General features: G+C 35.2%; 1 long non-coding RNA gene across 1 annotated transcript; it reads left to right on the top strand.

Annotated features, from left to right (window-relative positions):
* The first annotated feature begins 356 nt into the window (after positions 1-356).
* LOC140169930 (uncharacterized) lies at positions 357-6930 on the top strand. Its single transcript, XR_011861434.1, has 4 exons — positions 357-743; positions 4623-4788; positions 5257-5363; positions 6236-6930. It is a non-coding gene; the product is annotated as an uncharacterized lncRNA (long non-coding RNA).
* Positions 6931-19290: the final 12360 nt, after the last annotated feature.

Here is a 19290-nt window from a genome sequence, read left to right as displayed (position 1 = left end):
TATGAAAACCCCTCCCCCCCCCGACATCTCAAAGAAGAAAAAAGTGAAAGAAAAATTCCTTGTTGTTTATAGATAGCATTAAACGCCTTGATTTGGTATAAAATAGTGTAAAATTGCATATTTTTTTGCTTTTTCGTGAAATGAACCCAAATGTGTATCAACTTTCACTTCAAAATATGAAACTTAATGTTCGCCTGCTGTGCGCGCATATAAATCCCAGCAATTGTGAAGTCAATGATGTCTGTATATTGTTGATGAATACAAGTTTAACTGTTTAATTCTTTATTATATGTGCATCAATCAGGAAACATGTAATTTCGCAAGTGTTTCACGCAGTCCTTTTTATTATAACAATCTCTTCATCACAGCACGGTTCAATTATATGCATTCGACAACATCACTTCTCGGACGTTGATCTCAATTTGTAGAGTTAAGCTTTTGCAACCAACATTTTAAAGTCAGCCTAAGCCTAGCATAAGCTGCTGGTTAGTGAGGAACTGTGTCTTAGAGATTGTGATGTATGACCCGGGTGTTTGACTTGCTTGACATCTTTATGTGTGACCTATATAAAAGTTTTATGGTTTTGTGAATCGTCTGGCAACCCAAAATTCAAACCTGGAATGTGAAAAATTATACGTTTCACACGATCGTTTATGCTGGCATGCTGTTCTAAGGAATATACATCAAGTTGCTCATCAAAAGGAACTATTTGCATCTGTTTCTTTCAGTTCTACCAAACAAAGGTAAGATTGTATTTTATTATTACTATATTTGCATTAAACATGTTAAAGCGTGTATGTTTTTAGTCAATTTAATCAGTGAAGTTTTAAGTACAATGAGTAACATATGGCATCCACAATATAATGACGGTTGATGTAATTTGAATTCGAGGAAAGTCTTTAAAAGCTGAGGACTTAAGATGTTTTTAATAGGATATTGTTTTTCTAATTATTTACCATTCTTGACTTAAAAGTATGTTGTAAGGTTTGATGATATTCATGGTTTAATTCCGTATTGGTACTACTAAATAAAATACTTGTATGTTCGTGATGCATTCGTATAGCTGGCCTATTCGTCGTGATTGAAAGCTTTATAAAATTGCAATCTCAAAATTGAAATAGATCGGCGATGTTGTCAGAATCGAAAGGCCGTGCCTACAATTAATTATTTGATTGAAATTCAAGGTGGTTTATTGACTTGAGTTTTGTCTTGTTTGTCAAATTGTTATACCTATTTCATAAGTCTATCTGACATAATGTGTTAGATGAGTATTAGATTAGCATGACACTCATGACACTCGATCATCAGATCGTCGGACAACTTAGTACCTGATTTAATTACAAGTAGGCTATATTATTATTCTCATCTATATCATGTATATTTACACAGGCAAATTCCTGAAAGTAGTAAGAGAAGTCATCAATTATAAAAACAGAACACGTGAGAAGTAACATTATTAATTACAAGTGCAAAAAAGAGTGGCCGTGGTTACCCAATATGTAAGCAATATGTGATTAATAGGGAGTATTTAGCGCCCAAAACCTCATAATTTGAATAATTACTTTAAAGTCAGGCAGAAGGGTTTACTGGAAATCCATTGAAATGATTATCATGTTGCCGGTTATTGCACCCAGAGGTGTATTTTGTGCACCCAGAACTTCACCTGTACCACCTCAGTCTTGACATATGTTCTGGGTTAGTCACAAACTCCAAGTCCATGGTTAAAAACAACAGATGGTATGACCTATAAATCATATATTACCCAGAGAAGTTCAAGTACGCTAATTTTTGCCCTAAACAATGGAATGTTGGAATATTTATGAAATGATTGCAAATGAATAATGATGTATATTGATTGCTTGGAAGTGGAACACATTTGTTTTTATTGTTAGTGTAATTAATTAGGTTTGTGTTGCCTGAAAGCACTGAATTAAAAAAATCAAAGAGATCGATGACCAGTACGATTCTTTAGCCCTATAGGTATGCATGCATAAGAGTTCAAAATGATTAAAAACAACAAGTAGAATTTTTTAGCTGTAAATTAAGACCAAAATCAAGTTCATGTAGCCCCTGTAGTCATTAATTTATTCAAGTTACACATGCGAAACGCCCTGTTCCCATAGACTTTGTGTGCTCCTCTTCCCCATCCTTCCCTCACAACTTTCGATCAACCACACATCTCCAGTAGTTGAAAAGCTACATTGTTCATATTTACAGGGTTGTTCCCAGTAAACACAAAAACGTTTTTAAAACGTTTTAAATAAGTTATATTTTGGGTTTTGGTTCCGGTAAAATGTTTTAATAACATTAAAATGTCGGGTTATATAAAGGTCATGAAATCGTTTTAAAACGTTTTGTATGAAAACACACTACAACAATATTTTTAAAATGTTTTCGAAATGTCATTGTAAACTTTTTTGCAAACATTTTTGGCCAAATATTTTGTCAACACTTAAATAACATTATGTTAAAATATTTGCACCCCGCAAACACAGAAATGTTCTTAAAATGTTTTTTACAAAACGTTTTAATAACATTTAAATGTCGGGTTATATAAAGGTCGTGAAAACATTTTAAAACGTTATTGTAAATATTTTGGGCAAACATTTTTTGCAAAATATTTTTTCAACCTCAAAATAACATTCTGTTTCGAATGATTTGTACCAAGTTTTCAAAATGTTTTTGGAATGTTATTAAAACGTTTTTATACCCTTTATATAACCCGACATTTAAATGTTTTTGTAAAACATTTGTGTTTGCTGTGCAGTAAATTACCAACAAATGTTATTTAATGTTAAGAAAACGTTTTACACCATTAATGTACCCTTTATATAACCCGACATTTAAACGTTTTCCGACAACCTTTTATAACCTTTTGCGAATGATGTCGAAAACGTTTTGTGTTTGCTGGGTTACTAATGTTAGTGGTGTTTTAGCTTTCAAATGACACCAAAACAAACTATGACATTTTATCAATTAAACAGATCACAATTTAAAAATACATAACCCACTACCCTGTTTGGGTGGCGACTGGGAAAACGCATATCCATTAGTATTAGATTACCATCTCTTGTAATCTTAGTTGTTCTCCTTCGTATAAAGTTTTAAAAGCAAGACAATTACTTATTTTGTACATGTAACATGTCATAAAATCATATAGGCCTTAAGGTCTGAAACTGCTGGTTCAGAAGTTCAAGATATTGTCCTTCGTTCTGTTGAAACATTTTTCGATGTGCTAAGAACATTGTCGAAAAATATCCATATTCCATATTTTGCAACATTGAAGTTTATCATTTGTTTAAAGAGTGATAGAGTTACGCAATCTGCTGTTTAGTTAGTTATCAATTAGAACTTTGTAAAGAAACATGACAAGATAGCTTTTTATTGTACCTGATTGAAATACAAAAAACTATGTCAATATTTTGGTGCACTCTTAAGGGATCTAAAATGAGCGTTTATTGCGTTTCGACAGTATTTTTGAGGGACATGAGAGCACCTCAGACCTATCTGAATACGAAGCATGTCTTTCTGATATCAAATATTTTTCATTTTTTGAAAATCACAATATAATACAAATTTTATGACAAATTATAAAAAATTGATATAAATTCAAATTTTTGATATATAACAATCCTCGAAGTAAATTATATAAATCTAATGACATATTCTTAAAGTGTATGTAGCAGGGAGGAAAAGCCGACGGTCAATTGAAAATTTTGACCTTTCATATTGAAGATATGGATTTTTTCCCAAAAGACTTTTTTTTGGTGTTTTGGGAAAAAATCCATATCTTCAATACGAAATGTCAAAATTTTCAATTGATCGTCGGCTTTTCATCCCACCTACATACACTTTAAGTATAAATCATCAGATTTGTAAAGTTTACTTCAAGTACTGTTAAATATCAAAATGTCAATTTTAATGATTTGCCATAAAATATGTATTACATTGCAATTTCAAAAATCAAAATTATTTGATATCAGAAGGACATTCTTCGTATTCAGAATGCAATTCGATATGTCTGATGTGCTCTAATGTCCCACAATAAATACTGTCCAAACGTTCATACCCCAGCCCTTAACTATAAGTTTTGCTTTGTGCAAAACATGCACATGAGGGCCGCATGTGGTTTTATATTAAAACTCCACTCAGCCAAAAATATGTCTATATACATGTATTTTAATATAGGAATATCGAATAGACACGAGAGGTTCTTTAAATATTTTAATATTTCTCAGGAACTGTCATTTTATACCAAACAATCATAACCTGTGCAAAATGTTCCCTTGCCTCCACCCTATACTAGCTTTAAAAACAAAATTATGAATTAAGATGCAATTTTCGTGTGTTCAAAAGTACACAATATGAAATTGTGGTTGATTTACACAATTGAAGTACTAATAATCATGATCATTTATAAATAGGCCATAATTCAAAATAGGCCTATGTTTGACATTTTGCACTTGCGATGAAAATCACAATAACTTTATTCAGTTGTGGGTCAAAGTATCACAAGATACTGAACCATCAACAACGGCAACATCATAAACGATATTGACTTCCAAATTCCATGCGATAATGCATTAAAATATTTAGCTTTGATTCATATGTCTTTATTCCAGATACGACACCTTAGTCTTGTTGGAGGACATGATCTCAACGAAACCATCAGGAGGATGATGAGGAAGCTGGGAACGAACAATTTGTGGTCCTCCTACAGTGTATAGGGAGAAAAGGCAAGCTGAGCATTAAAGATAGCCCTTTCAAGTTTCTACAAAGTTATCGTCAGTAAGTTTCATAGGCCCAAGATACAATCTATGATTAACATAATATGTCAAATCACGCAGGCCTTTCCTTTTGGGTGAGAAAACAGATCCATAAGCTTCCATAGAGCTAAGATCGGCTAAGCCTAAACAGAATGCATATAATTTGTCATGCTGTCTGAACCAATCATAGTGGGTGTAATATACTCATATTCTGTGACTATAAAATTAAAATATGGATATTTAAATCTGACTTCTAAATCGGACATACGTTTCCAACTTGGTTTTTTTTTTGTTATTTTAGATTATATGTGTATACTTTATTCATAAACTTATCAAATAAAAATATTTCCCCTAAGACCACAGACCGCACGTATGGTAACACGTCGACATGTAGGCTTTTGGAAAATCCTAATATTGAGATACAGACCGTTTATTTTGATAAAGGAGTTTAATTTAATACTGAACTCATATCATTTCCACCTTTCTATAGAAGCTTGCATGAAGAATCATCCTCAAGCTAAGGAGGTTGAGATAGAGAAGGGACTTGGAGATTATCTGAAAAGAACACCAAATCTTCCAGGTGGAAAAAAGTATAAAGTAAGTTCAAATATCATTGCTGAAATGCCAAATTCATTTATTTAATTCATGTAGGCCTAAAACAATGTCTAGGGATTATAATATAAGCACTCATTCTAGACACCACCTTGTCCTCTATTTGTAAACACGTTTAAATGCTAAACATGTTTGGGAATTAATATGTCTTAATGTGTTTAGATATTAAACATATGATGTTTTGAAATTTGACATTGGTGTTTAGGTTTTAAACGTATTTACAAATTGAGGACAAAAAAAAAGTGTTCAATCTCTAGACACTGTTTTTGCAGTGTATTACTATGTTTCTGTATCTGAATATCAAAAGTGCATAAATATTGTTCGTTGAATGTAAAATGAAAAAAATATCGCATATCGCACAGCTCATTTTCTTTTAAAAATAATGTTTAAAAAAATAATAAAGCATAGCACAAAGCTATTTTACCAAATGTATCTGAGACATACTTTTTTGTCCTTACATTTCACACACCTACGTGATGTTTCTTTCTCTATGGAGCATTTTTGTTTATTTTCACTTCTCTTAGGTTCAGTAGGGGCACCATGCCCCCTCCCCACACACACACCCACGCGCGCATTATGATTTCGTTATGGTTTATACAGACCTTGAAAATTACTCAGAATTAATGATACTGATAATATAAATAAGTTGTCTGGATATCTAAGGGTGACCATAACCTGATAGTATTTTTTTATTCATAGAATTTCTTATGCCTATTTATATATATTTTGTCATGGCTGCTATTTTAGTGAGCTGATAGATTTAAGGGGAATCGGGTTTCAGTTCAATTTAAAAATGATGTTTCCCAAAATGATGATCATGCTTATAAATAGATTGTTTTCCATTTTATTATCTATAGAAAGCTGGGAATGTGGATGCAGCGGTACCTGTAGGGGAATTGGAGGATGATGAGCGCGGCGAAAATGAACGTGGCTCCCAACAGGAAGAGGAAGAACAAGACTAGGGGACACATTGAAACTGAAGACCACAGGCACTGTACTGGTAAACATGCTAGTTTTACAACATTGTCGGACAAGGTGCTCACTGTCTATTCGATAAATATAAGGTTTAAGTTTAAAATAGCTGTGATTATATATCAGACTTTTATTTTAAAACATTTCTCATAAGCATGTTAAGATGTTTTTGTTTCTGGCGAAGTGACGTCCTAATCGGATTAACTACCATAGCAATAGATTAATACAATTTTTGAATAGATCGCTCTGCACTACAGCAGGTTACACTCATCACCTGTCTTCAATCATATAATAGATTGAATACAATACCGCTCTTTTCAAACAGGCTAATCTTACAGGTGCAAGTGATTAGCATTTCTTTGACATAAAATATATGGTTCAATGCATCGGTACCGCATGGACGTTGTAGGCATACGGGGGATACAGTCAAAATTTTATTCATCTATTGCTATGGTAGTTAATCCGACTAACTACGTCACTTCACCAGTGTATTTAATAGCTCCATGATAATCACACTAGTATTCGCTGAGTGCGTTTCCACAATCGCTGATTTATATTAAGCCTTTTTGAAGTATGGCGGGCACAAAGAGGAGTACTTTGATTTGGGTAATCTTTTGTATGCTGAAAGAAAGCATACACAAGATTACCCAAATAAAAGTACACCATCTCCATTTGTGCCCGTCATACTTCAAAAAGCCTTATTGTTGCAGCGTCGAGGTCCGTTCAAACTACGCCGCAATGCAGTGCGATGCGGTACCGATAAATCGATTACTTTTTGCCTCAACTCAACGCTACTCGTCGCATTTCCAAGTTAAAATGTATTGAACTTCATTTATTCTGCAGTGCGGCACCGCACCGCACCGCAATTGTGGCGTAATATGAACGGCCCTTTGGTCAAAGTTGCATTAAAGGCCATGTATGGCTTGCGACTTGACGCTCGAGGGCATGCTATAATCTGAGCCCGAATTAAAAAGACTAATTTGCGTCTGACATCCTGCCAACCAGACCGAAAATGTACTCGGACTTTTAAATTCTGCCTCAGATTATAGCGACTTATCGATTATAGTAACTATACCGTGATTTTAATATGCTGTAAAACGAGAGCATACTTCCGCGATGTTCACAATGCGCCTCCGATCCGAAGCGTAGGCCTACTATGTGTGCTTTACACGCCGTACGTGTTGTTATTTCTGTCGCCATACTCGCAAGTTGCGCCTTGTCAATCGCGCAAGTACGCTCTTGTCAACGGTTTACAGTTAATCGCTCTGCCCATCAGCAACGGAAGTGATGATATTATCTGTATGTTGTGTAAACAATGTAAATTAGTGGTTTTTACGTTGTATTTGGGGACACTAGTAAAGAGGTAATAATTCAATTTGAGGAGTTTTCACACAACACTTCAATTGAACTTATTTTATCGTTGAGACTAGACTATGCGTATTCAAATTATTTGACGTGTTTAATGACATTAAGGGATCTGGAATGAGCGTTTCGACAGTATTTTTTGTGGGACATGAGAGCACATCAGACATATCGATTTGCATTCTGAATACGAAGAATGTCTTTCTGATATCAAATAATTTTTTTTTTAAATTAACGGTATAATACAAATTTTATGACAAATTATTAAAATTTGATATTGTTCACATTTTTGATATTAACAGTCCTCTAAGTAAATGTTATAAATCTAATGATATATTCTTAAAGTGTATGTAGCTGGGAGGAAAAGCCGACGATCAATTGAATATTTTGACTTTCCATATTGAAGATATGGAATTTTTCCCCAAAAGACCTATTTTTTTTGTGTTTTGGGAGAAAAAATCCATGATACGAAAGGTCAAAATTTTCTAAATTGATCGTCGGCTTTTTATCCTAAATAAATACACTTTAAGTATAAAACATCAAATTTATAAAGTTAACTGCAAGTACTGTTAATTTCAAAAATATCAATTTTTAATCATTTCACATAAAATGTGTATTACATTGCGAATTTTAAAAAAAAATCAAAATTATTTGAGAACAGAAGGACATTCTTCGTATTCAGAATGCCATTCGATATGTCTGATGTGCTCTCATGTCCCACAATAAATTTTGTCCAAACGTTCATACCCCATCCCTTAAAGGAACAACCAAAAAGATCGAGGTTTTTGGGAGTGGGTTTCAAATCTCAATGACGTTTGTAAAAATATTTCTTTTAAGAAGATAATTTTCAACATTTGTGGATTTACGTTTCTGGCAGGGAGGAGATGATGGCCGAAAACGAAAGTAGTTTCGTTTATAGGACTAATTTGCTCGTTAATGCTTTGGGTACCGGTAGTTCCTAGCACTCTGTACTCTGATACCTGTATGATGATTTTCCACTGCGCTCGCTGCTTGCTCCGCTCGCTGTTCGAGAGGCGTCGCGGTTTGAGAACGGGGCTAGTTCCATAAGGGAAATGCAGACTTATCATCTTTATAGGCCTACATTTAATCAATTTAGGTAATGAGCCGTGAAAAGGCTCATGAACTGTCAATATTATGCCTAAAATAAATGCATAAATGTTCATGGTACTTTTATTTTACAGAATTCTGCCTTAAAACTTGGTCAATCAAAATACGTGTTGTTAATTCCGTCGCCATATATTCGTTGTGAGTTGCGACTTGTCAACATCGCGCAAATACGTTCTTGTCAAAGTGTCAAACCGGACCACGTTACTTTGCATAAATGCTAATTAAATTTGAGAGGGGCTAGACATTACGAACATAGTAGGCCTATGGCAAAATTCTACAAAATTAAAGTAAACCATGAACAATAATTATGACTTAATTTTAGCAAAGTGTTGGCAAAAGTTACGAGCACTTTCAAGTCTAGTCATCATCAACTCTCTAAGAAATAATTGTCCTCTCAGGAGAACCTGCCCTCTTAGATCTTGAACCTCTAAAAGGTTCTTTAGTTTGGGGTCATTTTCGATGGTCTTGGAACCATATTTGGTTCTTTAGAAAACCTCTAAGGGTTCTCCTGTGAGGACAACTTTAGAATCTTTTTAGAACCTTTATTTCTTAGAGTGTTAACTGCGCTTTGTACGTGAGAGTAATCAATTAAGTTTGTCGAATTTAACTGAAGACCGAATTGAAAACATTAGTTTGCGTATGACGTCAGGGCAAAGGCGCGGTGTGATTGGTTGCTGACCTGCGCAGAACGGCATTTTTGGTCTGGTTGACAGGACATTATACGCAAACTAGTCTTTTGAATATTATTCTGTCTTCAATTATAAATAGTAACTTATATTTGAGAGTTTTCATGTATATAAATCATGTTTTAAAACTTTTTATCCTATAAATGTACAATAATCGGGTTTCATGAGTATTCCATCCATGCATATGTATTAAACAATAATTATTATAAATCGAGTAATAGAGTGTATAAACAGTCATCAATGGTCATGACAATAGTTGACTCGATACATGGTAACACAAGTTCCACATGTTCCATGGGGTGATTTTGCATAGCATGTTTGTATAAAATTAATTTATGTTTCAGCAGTATTTTCAACGAAAATGAATGAAGAATAGTATTCATACACAGGAATAAAGTTTAATGAATCACACATCAAATCAACATTAATTGTCTGGTGTGATTTATTATGTGTCGTGTAAGTCGTAAGTATCACTAATTTGCCAAACTAACTTGTTTCATGAATTTTGTATTGGCCTAATTTAATAATATTTGATATTTGTTTTGGACTTTTATTAAATTACATTTTCGCTTTATTTTCATTGTCTTAAACTAATAAAACATAGCACGTTTTCTAAACGTCACTAAAACGTCAAGAAAACGTTCTAAAAACGTAGTAGAAACGTAACATACGTTTTCTGGTGGTCGAGTAATGCATCCTCCAATACGTTTTTTACGTTGCTATAACGTTTTCAGGACGTTTTGGACGTTTCTGCAACGTTCTTAGTACGTTAGTTGCGTGCTAGAACGTCCAATACGTTTTCTGTAGGTCCTGGATACGTCTTGGGTAACGGAAAGATAGGTCTTAAAAACGTCTTTTACGTTGCGAAAACGTTTTTAGAACGTCTTTTAATAACGTTTTTAAAACGTCAAAAACCCTCCACAAAATTACGTTTTAAAAACGTTTTATCAGAACGTCTAGAAAACGTCAACGGTACGTTCTCACAACGTTCAGAAAACGTTTTTTGGTTAGCTGGGTAACCTCAGACGAATGGTTGGTTGAAATTTTTCCAGCTTTAGCGACCTTTAGGAGGCTTTTTGACGTAAAAAAGCACCCAGCTCAGATGAATGTCAGAGTTTGTCTTCAAATATAGCGTTCATCAATGCTATATTGATGCACTGGGCTAATGCAGCTAACCATTAAACCAAGGGAATTTCTTGTTTCGGTGCTCCTACATAAAGGAGGAACTTCCATTCAGAAGAAGAAAAAAAAAATGGCAGCTTGTGGTGGTGGATTTGAATTTTAACGGTTCAATTTTCGTTTTAAAAGCTTAAAGCCAGTCTGTCATGCCAACGGAGGAATGCATCAATATCATCTAGTCATGAACATTATATCCCAGCAAACATTATAATATTGGCCCAGTAATTGCTTAAACCGGTCTACTTCTGGCAATACCGGACACGGCTGACGATATAACGCCAGTACAAATCCGATACTGGTCAATGTTTGGCCGCCGTATTCTTACCAGGATAAGCTGTGCCGTACTTGGTCCATTATTGGGCCAATTGAAGACTACCCTAAAGCTCCCTAATATGGCATCGAGCCGGCACATACATACTGGTCCAGTTGCGGCAGACACTTGTAGGCCGGGCTTGTAGGCCCCGAGTGCCGGCCCTGTATTGGCCCAATGTTGCATTAATGTGGGCGTGGTTTTGAAACCCTGACATTTTCTACTATCAAAATACAATATTTGATCAGTATCATCTTCATTTTGAAGGGCCACCTGTTATTATTATTATAAAGAAGAGGCAGTGAGTTTGCGCTTCTTCCGAATATTTCATTTACTGCCTTGTAAAAAATCTACGTGAGCAAGGCATAATTTTTATCTGATGACACCATAGAATATATATTTCATTTATCAATGGCTCAGATTTGTGAGCTTGGTTTGTTATCGACCTTTAATACTTTGCACATCAGTTAACACAAATTCAATTGTGCTGAGTGCAAGTAACCTGTAGGTCTCCTTTGTAAAGAAGGAGATCTGGTTCAACAGGTGAAACTGACCAATAATGCCTGAACCAACCGGATAATCGAGGAATGAATAGAAGAATATTCCACAGCTAGACGTGGACCAAAATGAAATAAAATAAAAAGGACCAACATTGGACCATTACCGTTTGCTTACGGTTGCATAATGGGAATATATTGGCAATATTATGTTGGCCCAGTACAGTATTGAATAAATTGGACCTCTACTGGGCCAATTTCAACCCATTTTGGCCCAGTGCTGGCAATATCTATTGGGCCAGTCGAATGCCCGTGTGCACGACCGTGTCGGACCAATACAGGCTGCCATTCTTGGTCCTTTTATAGCAGCTTTTATAGAGCCAGTATCGGGCCGATTGTATAATGTTTGCTGGGATACAATGTGTGATTCGGTGGACAGGCTTGAGCTATTATATAGTAAACGAATCTTATGACTGCACTGAGTGTGACGTGAATCATGAATGCATGCAGCATGGTGGGACAATGGAGTAAGATTTTAGTTTTGGCTGTTCATGCTGCTACTGAGTACCAATCAATTTAAGACTAAACTGCATCATCGGATGCTGTATGTACTGGATAAAGCACATGGTAAGTATACAGTCAACATTTTTGAAAATTAAAAAATGTATTTTAAGCTTACCTATACTTCTACTTTATATACACATGACTACAGTACATCACTACATGTATCACTGTAGTCTGTACCAGGGTGCATCAAGTGCCCCTCATTTCAACCATATTTTTTGCTCCTAGTGTCAAACTGTACCATTTAACTAGAAAATCATCCCTCCAAATTTAAATTCAATCGGAGGTCGGGAAGGGGGTCCACGTGAGCTTAAAGTTCGGACAGAGGCAACCGGCAGCTAAAGTCCGGCTGGCAGCTATTGTATTATGTATACAGTTATACACACACATTAATAGCTGCCTTTAGTGAAAGTTTTTATAGTACTTCAAATCTCAGACAATACTCAATAAAATACAAATCCATTTGAACTAATCACAAAGGCAGCTGTTTTCAGACATATTTGACGTTATAATAATAGCTGCCATGTGCATGTTTCTCTATTTACAGCCGTTTCTGCATGGAAAATGGGTCCATCGCGCACTACAAGCTTGAAGTTTGTGCATGGTAGGTGTTTTTAACTTAATGACAAATAAATCAGGCAGCTATTTAGTTTTCATTATGTTATACTGCACATCACTGTGGCTGCCTTATGAATAACAATGTAATAAATGTACTTTTACCATTGCTTTTTATTTATCAGTCCATATATGATACAAGTTTGGTAAATTAGGTAGTATCATTCAGTTTACGCTTTCTCATGTTAGGGGTGGTGCAATAATTATGTGTACCGGGGGGTGAATTCTCAAAATGGTCTGCCAAAATCGCTTGCCCCCCCTTTGGCCGTGCCAAAAAATCTTTGCCCCCCCCTTTCGACGTGCCAAAAAAACTTTGCCCCCCTTTTGACGTGCCAAAAATCTTTGCCCCCCTTACACATACAAGATTTTGGGGACCCCGAATTTAAAACCTTAAATTGTCTTAACATATAATGCGAGCGCAGCGAGCTGGAAATTTTGCATATTTGAACGTGTTCTTAATGTTTTCCTACGCCTTTTTAGGGCGTAATATAGAAACGGTGCCCAAAATATCTGTGCCAAAAATTGCTTGCCCCCCTTTCGACCTGCCAAAAAATGCTTGCCCCCCCCTTTTGGCCTGCCAAAAATCTTTGCCCCCCTATAATTCATTTATATCAAAATGTCTTGCAAGTGATGGAGCAAGATAGAAAATGGACACCTAATCTGAGAAAGCGTAAACTGAATGACACTATCTAATTTACCAAACTTGTTTCATATGGACTGATAAATATTAATTAGCAATGGTAAGATAAGTACATTTATTGCATTGTTATTCATTGAAGTATTACGGTACGGTAACGTACGCACCGTACATATTTATGCAGGTTTCCTTGAAAAATCTTTTCTTTTAATTTTCTATGTAAACCCGTGCTGTATGTAAAATTTGTATTGTATTTTTGGACCAATTTGGCTGCATGAGTATAGCAAATGTGTTAACTAAGGTTTGCCTATCATACCTTTAATAGAAATAGTTACGGTACTTGAGAACTAGGCATGCTTGAGAGCTTCGAAAATGTATTTTGGGTCAATCTGGGAGAAAAAAATCCCAGGTAATGGATTCTTCCCTGATGGATTCTAATTTCTAAAAAAGTAATGTGGAAATACCTGCCCAACCATATACTCTTGATGATCCTGAATTTCTTGTTGATGACACCAAATATTTTTTTCAGTTGTTTCAGAAAACTACCAAATGTGTAAGCTTATTTAATTTGTAACTTTATGTTCAATTTGCTTTCAGATGCTATTGAAAAGGGATCCGAATGCGGCAGGAATAGCAACTCATCAATGGCGACTCATCAAGAAGAAAATGCTGTACATATCAGTTATGCAAAATGAGGAGTTCAGAATTCAGATTTTACGCAAAGAAGAATGTGAAAAAAGAACCTTGCTAATTTTGACTCGGACTGTTAAAGATCATGCAGATCTGGATCATGCACATAAAACTTAACTTTAAAGACCATTTTTCTGATTCATGATTTCAAATGGATCCGTCAAAACTTCGCACTAATTATGTGTCGTACTAATTATTGTTTAGAATACATGAGTGGCAAACTTAAGACTATTTTTCTCACTATTTGGCCCACAAAAAAGTCAGATTGCTCTTTCCGACCGATCAACAACTTTATGTGAAATAATCTGTATTAAGGGCTGGGGTATGAACGTTTGGACAGTATTTATTTTGGGACATTAGAGCACATCAGACATATCGAATTGCATTCTGAATACGAAGAATGTCCTTCTGATATCAAATAATTTTGATTTTTTGACATTCGCAATTTAATACACATTTAATGGCAAATCATTAAAAATTGATATTTTTGATATTTAACAGTACTCGAAGTTAACTTTACAAATCTGATGATTTATACTTAAAGTGTATGTAGGTGGGATGAAAAGCCGACGATCAATTGAAAATTTCGACCTTTCGTATTGGAGATATGGATTTTTTTCCTCAAAACACCAAAAAAAAAAGGTCTTTTTGGGAAAAAAATCCATATTTTCAATATGAAAGGTCAAAATTTTCAATTGACCGTCGGCTTTTCCTCCCAGCTACATACACTTTAAGAATATATCATTAGATTTATATAATTTACTTCGAGGACTGTTATATATCAAAAATTTGAAAATATTAAATTTTTATAATTTGTCATAAAATTTGTATTATATTGTGATTTTCAAAAAATGAAAATTATTTGATATCAGAAAGACATGCTTCGTATTCAGAATGCAATTCGATAGGTCTGAGGTGCTCTCATGTCCCTCAAAAAATACTGTCGAAACGCAATAAACGCTCATTCTAGATCCCTTAAGATCACAACAACTTTATGTGAAATAATCTGTATTAAGGTCACATGTGTTTGTTTTTGCATACCGTATTTGAATTTTAATTTGGTATTAAATTACTCGCAAAATATTTTACAGGTCAAGCTACAAGTTTAAAAATATCGGTTGAGAGGTAGTCGGGTAAATAGTATATCAATAAATATTGGGCGTAAAGCATCCAATTTTGTCATTAATATGTTTTCATCAATATTTTCAGTGATTTTTGGTTTTCATTGGGCAAAACTTAAGCTTAATGGAAAATTAAGCCCCTCCGTGCCCCTCACCTTTGTGGTGCAGCCATGTGATCACATTCTGGCATACTTTTGACATAACCAAGAACTACATGTCAAATATGTATCAAATTTATTTTGACACAAATTTGACATATCAAAAGTACCGGGGTATGTCAAATATGATCCTGTTTGACACAATTTTGCACAAATCTGAATATTTGGTGGCATTTTTTGCCCTCAAGTGGGATTTCCAATAACTTGGCACTGACTGGAAGCTGTGCATGCACCTGGGCAACAGGGTAGAAAAGGATTCCTGTGCTGGCTCACCTCGACGGCAGCTCCACCCCTGCATTCACATCAGTGTGTCAAATATGATCACGATTTGATACAATTTTAACATAACCAAGTACTATGTCAAATATGTATCAAATATATTTTGACACATATTTGACATATCAAAAGTATGTCAAATATGATCCTGTTTGACATAATTTTGACACAAAATAATATTTGACATGATTTTGACACAAATGTGATTTGACACACTTTTGACATAGAACTATGTCAAAAATATGTCAAATTTTTTATACAAATTTGACATATGTCAAATTTATGTCAAATTTGTGTCAAATAAATGTCCCAATTCTTATCGTTTTTGTTTGACATAATTTTGACATATGTCAAAATTGTGTCAAATTTCGGTCAGGGTGCCCTATGGAGATGGGATAAAAAGCAAATTAAAACATATATATAGTTAGGCTATAGAATGAGAAGCTAGAATGAACTAAAAACTTTTCATTGTCCTAAAAAGCCAAAAAAAAAATTATTTTTGCCACCTGTGGACCAATGAACCACCCTCAAATGGGTTTCTATGGGACTATAAATGGAAAGTTTTTAGTTCATTCTATTTTATTGCTATTTTTTCTTCCATTTCTTGTGTTTTTCAAAGCTATTTGGGCCAGCATGCATCTTTATAGGCCAACTGGCTAACCAGGCTTGTGCACATGATACAGTCATTGTCCATGGCAAAGGCGATTCGACCTTTGTGGCATTAAACCCAGTTAACAGGAAATTAATCCAGTAAATCGATTCAGTAAAGCAAATAAGCTCATGCATTCGATCACTAACGGCAACCAGCTTCGGTCGATTACCCCAGCTGCAGCGTGTGTAAACTCTAATTTGCATAGAGGCTGTACGTGAAATTATTGATTGGCTCCAAACAAAGGATTTGAACCGGTGCACGTAATCATGGCGCAGTGCAGTCCATTCAATCAAATGTTGTCATCAACCTATTTGATCGCAGTGCATTAATGCATGGAAGAAAGAGATGAGAAGGAACCACAACGACTTCGATCGGCCAAGTTTTAATCCGCTTATCTATTGACGCATGAAAAGAAAAGCTATCAATGGTACTTACTTTCATGTATGATCCATTTACCGCGATCGATGCTTGGCAAAATCATTACTGGAAGAAATTTATAACAAACCCATCCACGAACAAACAAACGCTACCCAGAAGTAAGATTATGGAATTTCACTGATGCTCTGAACATGTATAGTAGCTTTGTTTTGGGATCTACAGTCAAACTGTTTTCTTGATCGTGTTGTGTAGAAAATGTCCTATAAAACACCAAAAAGGTAATCAAAATCGGCCGTTTTTTTGCTGAGTTTCATCTTTAGCAAATAAGGTAAGATTTTGGTGACTTTTTCGATGAAAAATAGATGTAAAATGTTCTTAAATAATGCACAATGTTCCGGTTGAGTCCGGTACATAAAACCTGTTTAATTTAATAGTTTATATGTGTATACTCGTAACTAGCTAACTCGTTTCAGTGCCAAAGACTGCCAACTCTGAGAAAAAAAGTCATCAAAGTTCGGAAAAATTGGGCAAAATGGAAGAAAAAGATGTAGGCCATCAATGACCGATGATCACGTCACCAGAGAAAAGCGTATAGGGTGCTTGCACGGAAGGTCATTAGTTCAAATCATCCTTCACACACGCTCCAGAAGACATGCAAATACATGGAATACAATACCAATCACCTATTTAACGCGGGGTATTGATCAAAGTAAATCCTCATGAATAACAATGTCAACTAAATGTCGGTAAAGGGAGTGGACAAAGTGAATGCGTTCGTTGTGGTTCCTTCTTATCTCTTTCTTCCATGATTAATGTGTGTGAGACGAACTGTCGCGGTTGATTGCAATCAAACAAACGATGTCTTATGTATTACTTTGTTCCGTGATGAAAATCGTGATGTTTTATTTAATCACTCTCGAAAAATGTATTTCTTTTGTAGGCCTATTACTTTGTTTTGTGATGAAAATCGTGATGTTTTATTTCATCACGCTTTAAAACAAACGATTTCTTATGTATTACTTTGTTTCGGGATGAAAATCGTGATGTTTTATTTCATCATCACGCTCTAAAACAAACGATTTCTTATGCATTATATTTGTTTTGTGATGAAAATCGTGATGTTTTATTTCATTAAAACGGTAGGCCCTATGTTGTTTAGAAAAAATGTAGAAAGTGATGATGATGATGATGTCGATGATGATGATGATGATGATGATGATGATGATGATGATGTCTCCAAAAGTGTCCCGCTTTGTTTTTCTTGCCCTAAATCGTGCGTATCTATTAATAAGGCACTTCAATAATCAATAATCAGTCCCGTGACGGCCTCCACTAACTAGCTACTACTAACTTGGGTTTATGGGCGCTGATATTTCATGTTCACTGTCACTTATTTATCAGAAAAGTGCGACCCTTTGTCAATCACCTACAGTACCCAATTTCGGCATACTATATAAGAAACTCATCATGAAGGTTTGCCAGAGAATAATTAAAATGTAGCTTTTACCGTTTTTGTGTGGCATCCTTCAGAAGTGAGCGGTCCGATACCAATATTTTCGGTCAAATCTCCATTCAATTAACACGGGGAGTTGGCTAGCTATGCCTTGCCCTCACTCATATTTTACAAAAGTGCGACCATTTCTGAACATCTAACCTAGCTGTAATTTTAGGTCATGTTAGAGAAATATATTTGCTAGAAGTTTTGGAGAATAAATTAAATATTGGCTGGTTATTTTTCACACAGTGATGTTAAAGGCCCTTTCAGTGATTTCACAGGAAAATTAAAAAAAAATGGAAATTTGTCAGAGAGAAATAAAGAATAAGTCTACAGAATTTCATTAAACCACTTTTCCCCTGAATACATCGACAAATTAGTCAAAAACAGAAGTTTTAGAAAGGTTTTCTACTTCAACTCAGATCGACTCGAGAAAATCGAGATTGTCGTACAGTGCGCCACCAATCGACTGGAAAACTTCCTAGTCCAGTGTTTCTAACACGGGGAAGTAGAGTCTAAATTGATTTAAAACAGACGCTTAATTTTTGTAGTAGAAAACAAAATAAGCAATTAAAGGTCACCGAGGCAAACTAACGGTCAATTCAAATATGAAAAACAGTTAAAAGTGTGTATTTTGTTTAAAATAGTAGCTACTGATGTAATAAGTAGTAGAAACAATACGCAACGCGTGTTGGTACGGTGGAGAGTGAGCTTCTCGATCTCGAGTCGGACTTTTGTACTGTCAGTATCAAAAGTCCAGAATCATGCAAATGCTTTATTTTGTCTAAAATACACGGCTTTCGACCGAACCACTAGCAGGCTATGTTAGCACATCTATGCCAATTACAAAGGTACCAAAATCTGAATTTTGATGATTTTTACGATCGTCCGGATGAGCAAATCACTGAATGGGCCTTTAACTAGTCAAGTGCCCATTCTTCCAACATACATCATTTGTAGGGGTCACGCGTCAATGGTGAGAGCACTGTGTATTGTGTATAGGAAAACGGACAGTAACTGCAGTATGGTTTTATGAGCTTGGAACGGGGTCTCCATGGTTTTCCCATGGATTAGCATGTGTCCCTCACGGACCAACCTGGTTAAACAACGAAGAAGCGTCACGCCGCTCAGCGGCAAGCGGCAGAAAGTATGAAACGAGCATAACTTCCCCGCCATAAAGGCGCAATATCTG

Source organism: Amphiura filiformis, chromosome 14 (genome assembly GCF_039555335.1).
Source record: "Amphiura filiformis chromosome 14, Afil_fr2py, whole genome shotgun sequence".
Lineage (NCBI taxonomy): Eukaryota > Metazoa > Echinodermata > Ophiuroidea > Amphilepidida > Amphiuridae > Amphiura > Amphiura filiformis.
Note: the sequence above shows the minus strand (reverse complement) of the source record. Positions and strands in the feature narration are given on the sequence as shown.